This window comes from Rhinatrema bivittatum, unplaced genomic scaffold, assembly GCF_901001135.1.
Source record: "Rhinatrema bivittatum unplaced genomic scaffold, aRhiBiv1.1, whole genome shotgun sequence".
Classification (NCBI taxonomy): Eukaryota; Metazoa; Chordata; class Amphibia; order Gymnophiona; family Rhinatrematidae; genus Rhinatrema; species Rhinatrema bivittatum.
The window spans coordinates 28,034-43,557 of NW_021821379.1; the positions used below are offsets into that span (position 1 = coordinate 28,034).

General features: G+C 41.3%; 1 long non-coding RNA gene across 1 annotated transcript in view; it reads left to right on the forward strand.

Annotated features, from left to right (window-relative positions):
- The first annotated feature begins 1,854 nt into the window (after positions 1–1,854).
- Positions 1,855–15,524, forward strand: part of LOC115082637 — a 44,552-nt gene continuing 30,882 nt past the window's right edge. The window contains exon 1 of the long non-coding RNA XR_003854217.1: positions 1,855–2,049. This is a non-coding gene — a long non-coding RNA (uncharacterized LOC115082637). The remainder of the gene's footprint in view (positions 2,050–15,524) is intronic.

Sequence of the window (15,524 nt, forward strand, 5' to 3'; positions counted from 1 at the left end):
TTGAACAATTATAACGGTGCACTTCGCTTACAGTTATCACCGTAGTACCTGAGTGGCGTCCTGTGCACTGCACTGCATATGGTATTCTAGCCACATTTGTATGAGGTCTCTTTGTCTATAAATAAGGCTACAGTAAATCTTGCCGTATTTTTAGTGATGGTATTTAGAAATTGTCAGACTTATTTCTGAGCACTGGAGAGCAAGTCTGTGTCGGTGCTGTTGGATTTTGTCATCACTTGTGTTTGACTGGTTTGTCCCACTGTCTGTGGGAGATCATCTGTTAAGGAAAGCAACTCCACTTTCTTATGCATATTTATTGTGAATATCCTGAAAACTCAGCTTGCTTTGCAGTCACTAGGATGGGTCTGGAAACACTTGATTTGAGACATGCTCTCACAGAGTGTAAGCATCAAATTTTCTACTTAAGTCCATTTCTTTTCATTTGCAGGGTTGTCTCTGTACCAAGTTTTAGGGTTCCGGTTAAACCAAAATAAAAGGAAGAGACTAGAGAAGATTCTCATCTCACAAAATATAGTCTGTGCTTTTGCCCATTGACATTATTTCTTTTTTATGCTCTTTTTATTTGAGGACAGTCCTTAACTAGTTACTCTTGAAAAAATAGCTCATTGTTCATATTTGTTATCTGAAAAAATGTAATTGCTTATAATTATCATTGCTGGATGACATCAGAACAGCAGGCAATACTACTTGTGCACGTCCCCTTTAGGGAACTGATTTTATTCCTCTTTAGGGTAAAAGTTTTGTGTAAACTAGCTTTGGTTGCAGGAGTAGGCAAACCTTTTGGCTTAAGGGCCCAGTTTGGGGTGGGGGTGTGTGGTGGGGGTTTCTCTAAGATCCTGAATGAAGAATGAATTGCCTGATCAAACTTCAGATCCAGTCAGAGGATGTTAGTTCCAGCTGGTTATGTCATGATTCCACAAACCAGCAACCAACTTGTTACAGCAGGCCATATTCTGTCCACTTTTGTTGTGTGTTCTGGTGGCATGTGGAAAACTATGCACACATGCTCAACTTTCATTTAGAAAGTTCTGGAAGCATTCTTCCAATTGCACATGATTTGCATGAGTTCTATTTTTCTCATCAGATACCACTGCTGCTGATGAACAATTATGTCTCTTGAGATTAAGGGAGAAACCATGCTAACAAAAATATTATAGATCTGCATGTGGCATTTGTGGTGGTTTTGCAATGGCTAATTCTTGTGGGGTACTATATCATTGAACCTGTCCTAGAGGAGAAATCACACTAACACCTTATTTTGAATACTAAAGCAGTTCAGAACATAAAGATTCCTCTCACAGTATGTATTCAAAAAGGTGTGATGCTCATCCATACATATATATGTTATTAAAGGACCGTTATATCTATGATGTACTACTCATGTGTACACTTCCTGGTGTTACTTTAGCCAAAAAACACCAGTTTTTTTCATAATCATAGATCCAAAACTAATCTATAATTTTTTGTTGCACATAAAATACTCAATGTATAACACATTGGCTTAAGATGCTGATCCTCAAAAAACTGGACTTAATTTGAGCAAAAGTTATCTTCGTGAAGAAAACTCTCCGCCGTCCAATACCGACATGAATCTGTATTTCGAGGAAACGCTGTCCTTTACATCAGGGGAGTCAATCATCCATATCTTGGCAGCCACATGAATGTTAATTTTAAACTGAAGTTTTAATATAGAACATTTGTTACTACTCTTAATACAAATTCTTGGGACACTAGTACGATGTACCTAATAACTAAAACGTTAGATATTTAAAATTAACAAGGTAAATGCCTTTAACTATTGCATTAGTCATTTTTACATTTGTTTTAACAGTAAAAGACCTCCCTTTGCCAAGATTTGTAACATCAAAGAATGAGCAGGAATCGAGACAAGCACCTTTGTATTCATCTGATGCTGAAAATCAAGCTTCCTACTCAGGTGTTATTCCTCCTCCACCTGGCAGAGTCCAAGCCAAAAAAGGCTCTGTAAGCCATGAAGTAATACAACCACGTGTATCAGCGGAACAGCAGGTAATCATATAGCATGGTACATATTGGTTTTTATTATGTTTTAGAAACCTGTACAATTAAATCTTTAATTGCAGTGAAGAGGGATTTGCATTTGCTATGTATGCAAACATGTCTGCCTGGGTCTGCAAATAAAAATGTTGAGAAATCCTTTAACTTGAAGCTGATGTCATTGGGAGGGTGACTATTGGACTATTTATTTCTCTGGTTATAGAAAATTAGATGATCACTTCCAACCTAGGTGCCACTCAATAAAAATATCAAGTCTGTCAAGTTGAGTGTTGGCCTGAGTAGCAGTGTTTTCTATTTGGATTTCACCTCTGATACTCTTCTTAAGAAGCAAGATTAGGCAGTAGCTTGACCGATACTTCACACACATCCAGCATAGCTCTCTGCTTCAACGGCAGGGGGAATGAGGAAAAGTGGATCTATATCCAGACAACAACCAACAAGGACTGAATTACATAGTCTGGGTAAACAAATAAGCATGGGTGTAGCTTGCTTATTTTGGCGGTTACTACCCCTAACTAATTAAGCTAGATATTTCACTTACATAAGAACATAAGAAAATGCCATACTGGGTCAGACCAAGGGTCCATCAAGCCCAGCATCCTGTTTCCAACAGTGGCCAATCCAGGCCATAAGAACCTGGCAAGTACCCAAAAACTAAGTCTATTTCATGTAACCATTGCTAATGGCAGTGGCTATTCTCTAAGTGAACTTAATAGCAGGTAATGGACTTCTCCTCCAAGAACTTATCCAATCCTTTTTTAAACACAGCTATACTAACTGCACGAACCACATTCTCTGGCAACAAATTCCAGAGTTTAATTGTGCGTTGAGTAAAAAAGAACTTTCTCCGATTAGTTTTAAATGTTCCCCATGCTAACTTCATGGAGTATCCCCTAGTCTTTCTACTATCCGAAAGAGTAAATAACCAATTCACATCTACCCGTTCTAGACCTCTCATGATTTTAAACACCTCTATCATATCCCCCCTCAGTCGTCTCTTCTCCAAGCTGAAAAGTCCTAACCTCTTTAGTCTTTCCTCATAGGGGAGTTGTTCCATTCCCCTTATCATTTTGGTAGCCCTTCTCTGTACCTTCTCCATCGCAATTATATCTTTTTTGAGATGCGGCGACCAGAATTGTACACAGTATTCAAGGTGCGGTCTCACCATGGAGCGATACAGAGGCATTATGACATTTTCCGTTTTATTCATCATTCCTTTTCTAATAATTCCCAACATTCTGTTTGCTTTTTTGACTGCCGCAGCACACTGAACCGACGATTTCAATGTGTTATCCACTATGACACCTAGATCTCTTTCTTGGGTTGTAGCACCTAATATGGAACCCAACATCGTGTAATTATAGCATGGGTTATTTTTCCCTATATGCATCACCTTGCACTTATCCACATTAAATTTCATCTGCCATTTGGATGCCCAATTTTCCAGTCTCACAAGGTCTTCCTGCAATTTATCACAATCTGCTTGTGATTTAACAACTCTGAACAACTTTGTGTCATCTGCAAATTTGATTCTCACTCGTCGTATTTCTTTCCAGATCATTTATAAATATATTGAACAGTAAGGGTCCCAATACAGATCCCTGAGGCACTCCACTGTCCACTCCCTTCCACTGAGAAAATTGCCCATTCAATCCTACTCTCTGTTTCCTGTCTTTTAGCCAGTTTGCAATCCACGAAAGGACAACGCCACCTATCCCATGACTTTTTACTTTTCCTAGAAGCCTCTCATGAGGAACTTTGTCAAACGCCTTCTGAAAATCCAAGTATACTATATCTACCGGTTCACCTTTATCCACATGTTTATTAACTCCTTCAAAAAAGTGAAGCAGATTTGTGAGGCAAGACTTGCCCTGGGTAAAGCCATGCTGACTTTGTTCCATTAAACCATGTCTTTCTATATGTTCTGTGATTTTGATGTTTAGAACACTTTCCACTATTTTCCTGGCACTGAAGTCAGGCTAACCGGTCTATAGTTTCCCGGATCGCCCCTGGAGCCCTTTTTAAATATTGGGGTTACATTTGCTATCCTCCAGTCTTCAGGTACAATGGATGATTTTAATGATAAGTTACAAATTTTTATTAATAGGTCTGAAATTTCATTTTTTAGTTCCTTCAGAACTCTGGGGTGTATACCATCCGTTCCAGGTGATTTACTACTCTTCAGTTTGTCAATCAGGCCTACCACATCTTCTAGGTTCACCGTGATTTGATTCAGTCTATCCGAATCATTACCCATGAAAACCTTCTCCATTACGGGTACCTCCCCAACATCCTCTTCAGTAAACACCGAAGCAAAGAAATCATTTAATCTTTCCGCGATGGCCTTATCTTCTCTAAGTGCCCCTTTAACCCCTCGATCATCTAACGGTCCAACTGACTCCCTCACAGGCTTTCTGCTTCGGATATATTTAAAAAAGTTTTTACTGTGAGTTTTTGCCTCTACAGCCAACTTCTTTTCAAATTCTCTCTTAGCCTGTCTTATCAATGTCTTACATTTAACTTGCCAATGTTTATGCTTTATCCTATTTTCTTCTGTTGGATCCTTCTTCCAATTTTTGAATGAAGATCTTTTGGCTAAAATAGCTTCTTTCACCTCCCCTTTTAACCATGCCGGTAATCGTTTTGCCTTCTTTCCACCTTTCTTAATGTGTGGAATACATCTGGACTGTGCTTCTAGAATGGTATTTTTTAACAATGACCACGCCTCTTGGACATTTTTTACTTTTGTAGCTGCTCCTTTCAGTTTTTTTCTAACAATTTTTCTCATTTTATCAGAATTTCCCTTTTGAAAGTTTAGCACGAGAGCCTTGGATTTGCACACTGTTCCTTTTCCAGTCATTAAATGAAATTTGATCATATTATGATCACTATTGCCAAGCGGCCCCACCACCGTTACCTCTCTCGCCAAGTCCTGTGCTCCACTGAGAATTAGATCTAAAATTGCTCCCTCTCTCGTCAGTTCCTGAACCAATTGCTCCATAAAGCTATCATTTATTCCATCCAGGAACGTTATCTCTCTAGCGTGACCCGATGATACATTTACCCAGTCTATATTGGGGTAATTGAAGTCTCGCAAAGTACAAATAATGCAGATAAATGTTCAATCCTAACAGAATACTCCAAACAGCGTATTACGGTTAAGAAGTTTTTATATTTCAATTGGCAACTCCACAGTTTTAAACGAACACCAGCTTAATAGCGTCCCCCGACACGGTCCCGTGTTTCGCCGCGGGCTGCATCGGGGGGGATCGCCATACAGGAATTCACACAAGAACTGTAAAACAAACAAATTGACAAAAGTCAGGATAATGAAGGGACTTACAGCCAACCTACATACAATGCAAAAGTTATATGATACAGAGAACTATAATATAACATACCTGGCAACGGCATTCAAATAGTAACAGGGTGCGCAATGCCCTTCATAATTGACAGGTATTTAAAGGAGACAATGGCACCAAAACCTGCAGGAGAACCAACCACGTGAGTCCAAGGACTCCGTTCATTGGTTCCCGACCCTGCAGTGCACCCCAGCAGTACAGAGACCAGCCAGCCCTGCTAGTGTGTCTAAGTGAATAGGAACCATTCGATATCGCGATTCAAACCCTTAGGGTGTACAGTATCCAATAAAAAAAATCCAACGCTGCTCAATCCTGCCCAATAGTTCAGCATAGTTGCCCCCCCGTAAAGGCCGAGAAACGACCTCAATCACAAAATATGTTAAATCTGAAAGGGAATGTGACTTCTGAATCCAATGCTCAACCAAGGGTTCTTTTTCACGCTGTAGCCGTATGTTAGAGCAATGCTCTATGATGCGAGTCTTAACCATACGGGAGGTCTTCCCAACGTACAGTAAAGAGCAGGGGCAAATAATAATGTAAATGACACCTGTCGTGGTACAGTCGGAATGAGAACGCAATTGAAATCTTCTACCTGAAATGGGATGTGAAAAGTGAGTAATGACACAAGTATAGGCACATACGGCACACCGGCCGCAAGCATAATGGCCCGGATCACTGACAGAGTCAGGCGGTACTGGGAGGTCCGTGTGGACGAGTTTATCTCGTAAATTTTTTCCCCGACGGAAAGTAAACCGGAGGGGACCAGGGAACAGCGTGTTAAGGGATAAAGCTTCCCAATGTCGCCTGATCATGGCAGTGATGGGCCGACTGAGAGTGGAAAAAGGTAAAATGCAATTAGTGACCTCGGGTGCAGAATGTCGGGCAGAGGTAAGTAATAGGTCCCGGTTAGAATACAGAGCACGCTTCATAGCCTTTTTAACCACAGACTGGGGGTACCCCCTTGATAGAAAACGGGAAGACATGTTATAGGCCTTGTCCAAAAACTCCCTGTCAGAGGTGCACAATCTACGAAGGCGAAAAAATTGCCCAGTCGGGATGTTTTTACGCAGTGTACTAGGATGACAACTCTGAAAGGATAAAAGAGTGTTCCGGTCCGTCTCTTTCCGGTAAATGGTGGTCGAAAAACGGCCATCAGTCACCGAGACTAGGACATCTAAGAAGGCAATCTGTGACCGGTCTAAACAAAAGTTAAACTGGAGATTCAAATCGCTAGCGTTAAGATAGTCAAGAAACAGGAAGAGTTGTACCTCCGTGCCTGCCCACAGTAAAAAAATGTCGTCTATGTAACGGAGCCACAAAACAACATGCTGGAACCCTTCAGCGGAATACACAAAGGAATTCTCAAACTCCGCTACATAGAGACAGGCCAAACTCGGGGACATAGTGGCTCCCATGGCCGTCCCTTTAATCTGGAGATAAAAAGATTCGTCAAAGCGGAAAAAGTTCCTTGTGAGTGCCAGGGAGGCTAAAGACATTAGGAAAGAGGTAGGAATGCGTTGAGGGCCCGTTCTGGAGTTCAGAACTTGTTCAATAACTCGGAGGGCAGCGGTTTGAGGGATGCTGGTGTACAGGGAAACAATGTCAAGTGTAACAAAGAGAAATGCTTCTTGAGGTACTGGTGTGTGCTCTAACAGGGAAATAAAATGTAATGAATCCCTCACATAAGACCGGATCTTTGGCACAAACGGTTTCAAAAATAGGTCAACGAATTGGGACAACGGTTCTAAAATAGAACCGATGCCTGCCACAATAGGACGGCCAGGGGGATCCTGTAAACTCTTATGTACTTTAGGTAAAGTATAAAAAACTGGAGTAATAGAGCATGATGGTATAAGAAATTTAGCCTCGCGAGGTGTTAGGATATGGCGGTCTACTGCCTCTTCTACCACTTGTGTGATCTGTTGTTGGAGCTGCAGGGTAGGGTCTTCTGACAACGGAAGATAGAAAGATGCATCATTTAATTGTCTCAGTGCCTCAGCCAAATAGCGTGTTTTATCCTGAATCACTATACCGCCGCCTTTATCGGCCGGTTTAATGATGATGGAGGGATCATTCTGGAGAGATAGCATCGCCTTAAACTCTGATTTAGACAGATTAAACTTAGTATACTGCCGACTAATTGCCATTTCAGGTAGAAGATTTCAATTGCGTTCTCATTGCGACTGTACCACGACAGGTGTCATTTACATTATTATTTGCCCCTGCTCTTTACTGTACGTTGGGAAGACCTCCCGTATGGTTAAGACTCGCATCATAGAGCATTGCTCTAACATACGGCTACAGCGTGAAAAAGAACCCTTGGTTGAGCATTGGATTCAGAAGTCACATTCCCTTTCAGATTTAACATATTTTGTGATTGAGGTCGTTTCTCGGCCTTTACGGGGGGGGCAACTATGCTGAACTATTGGGCAGGATTGAGCAGCGTTGGATTTTTTTATTGGATACTGTACACCCTAAGGGTTTGAATCGCGATATCGAATGGTTCCTATTCACTTAGACACACTAGCAGGGTTGGCTGGTCTCTGTACTGCTGGGGTGCACTGCAGGGTCGGGAACCAATGAACGGAGTCCTTGGACTCACGTGGTTGGTTCTCCTGCAGGTTTTGGCGCCATTGTCTCCTTTAAATACCTGTCAACTATGAAGGGCATTGCGCTCCCTGTTACTATTTGAATGCCGTTGCCAGGTATGTTATATTATAGTTCTCTGTATCATATAACTTTTGCATTGTATGTAGGTTGGCTGTAAGTCCCTTCATTATCCTGACTTTTGTCAATTTGTTTGTTTTACAGTTCTTGTGTGAATTCCTGTATGGCGATCCCCCCCGATGCAGCCCGCGGCGAAACACGGGACCGTGTCGGGGGACGCTATTAAGCTGGTGTTCGTTTAAAACTGTGGAGTTGCCAATTGAAATATAAAAACTTCTTAACCGTAATACGCTGTTTGGAGTATTCTGTTAGGATTGAACATTTATCTGCATTATTTGTACTTTGCGAAATTGCCTGAAGTGCAGATCTCGCCCATCCGTGGTTTCTTGGTAATTGAAGTCTCCCATTATTACTGCAATACCAATTTGGTTAGCTTCCCTAATTTCTCTTAGCATTTCACTGTCCATCTCACCATCTTGACCAGGTGGACGGTAGTATACCCCTATCACTATAGTCTTCCCTGACACACAAGGGATTTCTACCCATAAAGATTCAATTTTGTATTTAGTCTCATGCAGGATGTTTATCCTGTTGGACTCTATGCCATCCCGGACATAAAGCGCCACACCTCCTCCCGACTGCTCCTCTCTGTCATTGCCATATAATTTGTACCCCGGTATAGCACTGTCCCATTGGTTATCCTCTTTCCACCATGTCTCTGAGATGCCAATTAAGTCTATGTCATCATTCACTGCTATACATTCTAATTCTCCCATCTTACTTCTTAGACTTCTGGCATTAGCATACAAACATTTCAAAGTTTGTTTTTTGTTTGTATTTTTATTCTGCTTTTTAATTGATAGGGATAAGTTAGAATTTTTTAGCTCAGGTGAGTTTTTAGTTACAGGCACTTGGACTACTTTTCTAATTATTGGAACCTCACTGTCGGGATGCCCTAATTCTAATGCATCATTAGTATCCTTTAAAGATACATCTCTCCGAACCATGCGCTGCTGAGCGACTATCTGCTTTCCCCTTTGTTCTAGTTTAAAAGCCTCTCTATCTCCTTTTTAAAGGTTAGCGCCAGCAGTCTGGTTCCACCCTGGTTAAGGTGGAGCCCATCCCTTTGGAAGAGACTCCCCCCTTCCCCAAAAGGTTCCCCAGTTCCTAACAAAACTGAATCCCTCTTCCTTGCACCATCGTCTCATCCACGCATTGAGACTCCGGAGCTCTGCCTGCCTCTGGTGACCTGCGCGTGGAACAGGGAGCATTTCAGAGAATGCTACCCTGGAGGTTCTGGATTTAATCTTTCTACCTAAGAGCCTAAATTTGGCTTCCAGAACCTCCCTCCCACATTTTCCTATGTCGTTGGTGCCCACGTGTACCACGACAGCCGGCTCCTCCCCAGCACTGTCTAAAATCCTATCTAGGTGACGCGTGAGGTCCGCCACCTTTGCACCAGGTAGGCATGTTACCAGGCGATCCTCACGCCCACCAGCCACCCAGCTATCTACATTCCTAATAATCGAATCACCAACTATGATGGCCGACCTAACCCTTCCCTCCTGGGCAGTAGACCTTGGGGAGAAATCCTCAGTGCGAAAGGACAATGCATCACCTAGAGAGCAGGTCCTTGCTACAGGATCCTTTCCTGCTACACCTGGTTGGTGCTCTCCCATTATGAGACCTTCTTCCTCCAAGGCAGCACCAGGGCTGCCAGTCTGAAGTTGGGACTTGACTACTATGTCCCTGAAGGTCTCATCTATATACCTCTCTGTCTGCCTCAGCTCCTCCAGGTCTGCCACTCTAGCCTCCAGAGATCGGACTCGTTCTCTGAGAGCTAGGAGCTCTTTGCATCGCATGCACATGTACAACTTCTCACCGGTGGGTAAAAAATCATACATGTGACACTCGATGCAAAAGACTGGGAAGCCCCCCTCTTGCTGCTGGACTGCTGCCTTCATCTCAATTTTGATCAGTTCCTAGTTAAGTTTTAGGTTGCTATGGGAGTAGGAATGTGTCTAACTTCCTTTAAATGTATTAGTGAATTCACTATGTGTCTGGTGGTGGCCTACCGGGGTCTGATCGAATTCTCAATAAAGTTTTTGTTGATGGTTTTTTTTTTTTTTTTGTGAAAGTGGCACCTGCCTATAAATTAAGTGATGAACTAGGGGTGGGTGGGAGGGTTGGGAAATACAAACAGTCTTAACTTCAGTTAGTCAGCCTGAGTGACTCACTGCTCCCTTGATTAACAAATGTTGGTCCCTATTCAAACCCAATCACACTACCTCAACACCTTTCCAAGGTGAGTAACTGAGCTGAACTTATTCAACTTTTTTACTTTGGTATATACTGCTCCTAGCTTATTTCTAGCTTCTGGCTACTTTTTTGTGGGGGGGGGTGTTTTTTTTTTTTCAATACAATGCACTCAGTATTAAAAACAAACAGTCAGCTCTTTAAAAGTCTGGAGAACACTCAGTTCTGCAGACTTTTAAAAATAAACACACTATCTACTGCTACCTTATTGACTGACTAAAAATACAAACAGTCTAACTTGTTTATTCACTGCCTACCTACTGCTACCTTATTGACTGACTAAAAATGCAAACAGTCTAACTTGTTTATTCACTGCCTTTCTGACTATTAAAGGCACAAACACACTAAATAATATTCCCAAATAGTTAACTTTGCCCCAATACTTTTAAAAAAGTCAATGTCCCAAGCAAAAACTTACTGATTCCTTTCAGCCACCAGCAAGGTGATCCTCTCCGCTCAGTGTTTCCACTGGAATGTGGGTTACTTAGATGCAGTTCCAACACTGCTTTCTACATTAATGGTGGGGGTGGAAGGGAAATAGAAGTAAAAGGTTACTAAGAGCCAAGAGTAACAGATAAGTATGAGGAAAAAAAAAAAGTGCAAAGCTTGCTGGGCAGACTGGATGGGCCGTTTGGTCGTCTTCTGCCGTCATTTCTATGTTTGTAGCTAAAAACTTAACTTTTACATTTTAATTTCCTATTTTGTAGATTTTTTTTTTATTTGTCTAGGATCTTTTCTCTGTGGCTTTTTACCTAGTCAGCATTAATTTATTTCTGTGCCATTTTGCTTATTTTTATGTTTGTATGTGTTTGCCTTTGACAAACAGGGTTGAATGAGCCATGACACATGGGGTGATATCATCTAACAGCACCAACAAACCCTTCTCTCCTAGGTTATAAAGCTTTTCCTTTACTAAGCATGCATGGGAGTTCCTATGTGCGTGTGCTGCCTTGTGAACTCCTCGGTCTTTTTTTTTTTTTTTTTTCTTTGAGCTTCTGCACAGATGTTTTTTCTCTCTCTCATCTGCTTGGTACTTGATGATTTATTTTCTTTTAACTTGCTTTGAGTTACGTTGCTGCCTCTGCATCCCCTCACAAAAAAAAAATAAAAATTTGAGGAATGTTAGACTCCAAGAAGGCCACCTCCAATGACTTCAAGGATGCATGTGTGACCGAAAGATGTCCATCACCTGTTGCCACATGTCGCTGAAGTCCCAGAGGAGCAGGGCCTGGACGATGGAAGAACTATGCAGGTTTGTGAAAAGCCAGAGTTGTTCCTTCTCTTGGAGCAGGTCCTCCTTAAGCTTTCTCCATGCCGAATTAAGCAGGAGCTCTGTGAGCAAAGCTCCCTTTTCTACGGTGCTAGTTCCTGGATTCACTGCTCTATCAGGATTGCGCAAGGCGTGAAAGCTTCTTGAACAGGAATTTGAGTCTTTTGCGAGTTCCACAGGGCTTGTAGATTTATAAGGAATGCCATGTGTCACAATTGGTACTGCTGATATTAAGATCAGGATCAGTTATTGACACATTGATGAAGATGCACTCAATGCATTCAAGGCAAGAACGATCATTGAGGGGCTCTGAGATTGATTTATTGCACTTGCTTCCCTCCAACTTTGTCGTGTTTCTGTCCTTTCTCCTCAATTGAGGACTTTGGAGATTTTAGATCAGATATGCTCCATGGTGCCTCTGTTCCACTTATATTTGCCAGTTCATTTGAACAGGGAGGGGCTCCCTCCTGGAGTCTTGTAGCTTCTCAAGATGATGAACTCATACTGGTCTTGGAGGAGGATGTCTGTTCTCCAGTTCCTGGTCAGAGGACACAGTAGTTCATAGACCAGGTAGAGGACTTGGTGAAGACTTTCTTTGCCTCACTCAAGCAAGATGCAAAAAACATATAGTGACATATATTGTATACATATAATATATATATTACAGAGAAAATATTTCCCAAACAACTTCTATCTAAAAATTTTTCAAAACACAGACCCAAGGAATACCCTCCTAAAAATCCCAACCAATGCATTCATACCATTAACACTTTCTTTCACACACATATCCTCTTTTTAGATAGAAGTTGTTTGGGAAATATTTTCTCTGTAACATAAATAAAAGATTATAATATATTATATGTCACTATATGTTTTTTGCATTTGGAATTTTGTGATGTATTATTGATTTGCCAGTGTAGTTGTATCACTCAAGCAAGAGACAAGGAGCGAACCTTTCAGTCTCTCCTGTCCAGGGTTGTGGATTTGTTTCCTCAAGAGTAAGTCCCTTCTGGAGCTCTTGTCAGAAGTCCCAGTGGCAGTATCTAGCCCCTAGCCTTCCCTTTCTCTGGATGATTCTTGCCAGCCTGAGGAAGAAGCTTGGGACAGCACAGACTTGAACATGATCCTGGGAATATTACCCTCGAAGATGAGTGAGGACCCTCCCCAGTAGCCTTCATGATCATTGGGGTCAGGGGTTAGTGTCCATTTACTTCTCTTCCAAGGAAGGGTCTACGAAGATTCCTTCATACCCCTTATCTGATCCATCGGAATATTTTTCACCACCGGAAGACCTCTCATACTCCAAATTCTTGGAGAAACTGAGTAATGCGATGGGAGTCAACATCCATAAGGACAGGGACCCCAGCACTTTAGCCTTCTCTGGATTCTGGAAACTGTCTGTGCCTGCAGCAGTCCTGGTTCATTTGATCCCATGGGATTTGCAAATAAGAATGTGGGAGAATCTGGCATCCAGGCTCCCAGTAGCCAGGAAACAAAATCTGAGTGTACAACAAACCCCAGGGACTGGAGTAGTTTAACTGCCACATCAGTCAGTGACAATGGCATTGGTGTTAAAACAGGCTAAGAAGACTAGAATCATCTCCAATATCCCATAGGTAAGGATTAGACTGTTGTATAAATGGAGAAAAAAAATTTCCTGAGCTCACTGCTTGCATTGAGGCTCACCAATTCTATGTGGTGAAAGACATATTGAGAAGCTGAAATCTGTTAGTTGCTAATTAGAGAACAGGAACACTATTAGTAGGCTCTTCTGGACATGGAGATGTGCAAATGTCTCCGTTTGCTGCAGAATCAAATGATTCATACATCAAGGTCTTCTGAGGCTACCATTGGAGCACCCGGATGGCTTTGTTGAGAGCCAGCAGTTTGCGTGAGATTTTTATGGCAAGTTGGCAGATGTACCCTATTCACAGGGACAATGTCATCACTTAAGCACTAGTAATCATCCAATAGTATAGTCTGATATAACAGCCAAGATGGAAAGAAAACATATGAAGATCAAATCCTGGATGTCCAAAATATAGACTTTGGTAAAATGACAACGTATCTTTAGGAGTTCAAAGAATGGGAGAAGATGGGTGAAGTGGAAAGTAGGCAAATTAAAAGGAGCTATTCTAAAGGCAACAAACATTTGTGTAAGAAAAATATAAAAGTAAGAAGAAATTAAAAAAAAACAAACAAAAAACTGGTATGGTTCTTCAAGGAGGTTTGCCAAGAAAATAAAGGCAAAAAGATCAGCATTCAAAAAGTATAAAGGAACTCAGAAACAAGAATACTGGGAAGATAATCTGGTGAAGCTAAAGTAGACAAAGAAATCAGAATAGTGAAAGCTCAAATGAAAGAAAGGATCACCAAAGAGGGAAAACATGACATTTTCTTTTCTCATAACAAAATGAAGAAAGGCCAGAGGTGGCATTGTAAGATTGAAAGAAGACATGGAGCATGGTGTGCAGAAGGATGAAGAAATAGAAACACTAAACAAATGCTTGAGTTCAATGTTCAATAAAGAAGACTTTGGAAAAGGACCATTGCTGGATGGCATGAATACAGATGGGAAATGGTTGGATACAACTCCTTGTACAGAAGAGTGTTTGTGTGGAGCTACCAAAACAGTGTACAAGGCCGTGGAGCCGGATGAGATCTATCCGACCCAGGACTGTTAAATCTCCCTCAATGCAATGAGAAAAATCAGACAGGACCTCAGTGGCAGACTTGGATTCAGCTTTATTTTGCAATGAGGAAAATTGGCTATATGAAAATAGTAACCATTCTCACACATCAAGAAGTATATAATTTTTATACTGATCATAGCATACAGCAGTCTGAGTGGCAGTAGGCCAGGTATCCTTTTAATATTTGTATGCCTCGTGTTAGAAGTGCTTGCTGCATGATAACTAGCTTAACACAAACAATTTTAATTCTGATAAGAAAGATAGGTGTATGTACATCTGCCTGTATATTTGTAGCATGTTCAACTTTGTTTCCTCTTTCTAGTTTCAACCCTTGTAGAAGCAGCTTCTAGCAGTTTCCAGTACCTTCCATAGACCTGTGCAGTATTAGCTTGTCAGAATACACAAGCAACATAGGCCTCATTTCCAGACTTAATTTCCTTCAATTCCACCCTTTTTTGTGCTTTCTAATTGTCATAGCTACTTCCTTAACTCTTGTCAGTGTAACCTGTACCTTCCCTGGACAGCAGTTCCCAAAGCCTAAGTCTTAATGAATTATATCTGCATTAGCTGTGAAACCACCTCATCATTAGCCATCCTTAATTCAGATTGACATGTTTTTGAGAGGCTGGAACAGACCCAGCCTAAGGTTGTCTTTAATATTTGATGGGATCTACCTCTATCCTTGATCCTGGTGATAAGGAGGAGAATTCACGTTTTTCTGGAAGAGTGGCAAAAGATTACTAAGGACCATTGGGTCCTCTAAATTGTGAAGTCTGGTTTCTGTGTGCACTTCTCGACCTAGCTCCATCTCAGTCATCAGGCGATAGAATCTGTCCCTCTTAAAGAGATTGGCAGTTTCCTTATCCTCTAGTCAGGGGGGTTGAGAACCATCCTGGATTTATGAAAACTGAACAAGAGCCTGTTATAGGAGAAGTTCAGAATGAACTCTATCTACACGTTCTACCTTTCATTCATTCATTTTATTCACATTTATAGGTTGCCAATACCTTGACCGTAAGTGGCTTACAGCCAAAACATAAACAATATTTCAAGAAACAAACCAATAAATAAAATGGGACACTTGTCAGCTCAAATAAACACCAGTCAATATTTGAGAGAGCTTGTCTGAATAAAAATGTTTTCAATTAATTCAATGTC